This window comes from Dendrobium catenatum, unplaced genomic scaffold, assembly GCF_001605985.2.
Source record: "Dendrobium catenatum unplaced genomic scaffold, ASM160598v2 fragScaff_scaffold_1101, whole genome shotgun sequence".
NCBI lineage: Eukaryota > Viridiplantae > Streptophyta > Magnoliopsida > Asparagales > Orchidaceae > Dendrobium > Dendrobium catenatum.
The window spans coordinates 62,756-64,116 of NW_021319563.1; the positions used below are offsets into that span (position 1 = coordinate 62,756).

A 1,361-nucleotide genomic window follows, 5' to 3' on the forward strand; every position below is an offset into this window, starting at 1 on the left:
AACCCGACTCGCCGACAACACCTCGTGTTGCGACAGCGTTCAGGCCGAACGGGGCTCTCACCCTCCCCGGCGCCCCTTTCCAGGGTACTTGGGCCCGGTCCATAGCTGAGGACGCTTCTCCAAACTACAATTTGAGCTGCTACATGGCAGCCCGATTCCAATACTGGGCTTATCCCGGTTCGCTAGCCGTTACTAGGGGAATCCTCGTAATTTTCTTTTCCTCCGCTTGTTGATATGCTTAAACTCGGCAGGTGGCCTCGCCCATCCTGGGGTCGCATTCGATACGCCATCCATGGATTAGCGCATGAATTGGGATCACCTAAAAAGTATAATCATCTTTCGGGCGCGCTTATCACAATAGCATAGGCCTTTTTTAATCCACCCCTTATTGTTGGCAGCCAACGAGAAGATGACCCGCCCTTCAGCCCGCCGCACCAAGGGGCACGAGGAGCCACCGTGCACATTCGAGCCTTAGTAACACATCCATGGATGCGAGATTAGGCGCGGAGAGATAAAATGGTTGACGCCAGGAGGACGTGCCCTTAGCCGGTTGGCCTCGGGCGCAACTTGCGTTCAAAGACTCGATGGTTCGCGGGATTCTGCAATTCGCACCACATATCGCATTTCGCTGCGCTCTTCATCGATGCGAGAGCCGAGATATCCATTGCCGAGAGTCGTGTCAATCGATATGGCGTGCGACAACACCCCATCCCACAAAACCCATTATGGGCTTGTGTTTCAAGATTCCCTTGGCGCTACGCTGCGCCGATTTTAGGGTTCATCCATCCTTCATCACGTCCACACCCCATAGAGGGGATGAGGCGATGACTCCAGTGGATTTTATCTCAGCAGCAAGAGCCACCGCTTATTTTTACGGGTTCACGAAATTGCAAGTTGTGTTTCGGTCTCGACAATGATCCTTCCGTAGGTTCACCTACAGAAACCTTGTTACGACTTCTCCTTCCTCTAAATGATAAGGTTCAACAGACTTCTCACAGAGTCACGCGCAGTGAACCGCCCGCATCAAAGCGATCCAAACACTTCACCGGACCATTCAATCGATAGGAGCGACTGGCGGTGTGTACAAAGGGCAGGGACGTAGTCAACGCGAGCTGATGACTCGCGCTTACTAGGAATTCCTCATTGAAGACCAACAATTGCAATAATCTAATCCTATCACGATGAAATTTTCTAAAGATTACCCGGGCCTGTCGGCCAAGGCTATATACTCGTTGAATACATCAGTGTAGCGCGCGTGCGGCCCAGAACATCTAAGGGCATCACAGACCTGTTATTGCCTCAAACTTCTATGGCCTAAACGGCCATAGTCCCTCTAAGAAGCTGGCCGCGCAGGTTGAACT

At 52.2% G+C, this 1,361-nt stretch overlaps 2 non-coding genes across 2 annotated transcripts in view; both read right to left on the reverse strand.

Moving 5' to 3' along the window:
• LOC114580567 overlaps positions 1-275 on the reverse strand; it is a 3,412-nt gene extending 3,137 nt beyond the window's left edge. Inside the window, exon 1 of the ribosomal RNA XR_003702016.1 lies at positions 1-275. This exon is cut by the window's left edge and continues 3,137 nt beyond it. This is a non-coding gene — a ribosomal RNA (28S ribosomal RNA).
• A 246-nt stretch (positions 276-521) lies between these two features.
• On the reverse strand, positions 522-676 carry LOC114580571. Its single transcript, XR_003702019.1, has one exon. It is a non-coding gene; the product is annotated as a 5.8S ribosomal RNA (ribosomal RNA).
• Between the last annotated feature and the right edge of the window lie 685 nt (positions 677-1,361).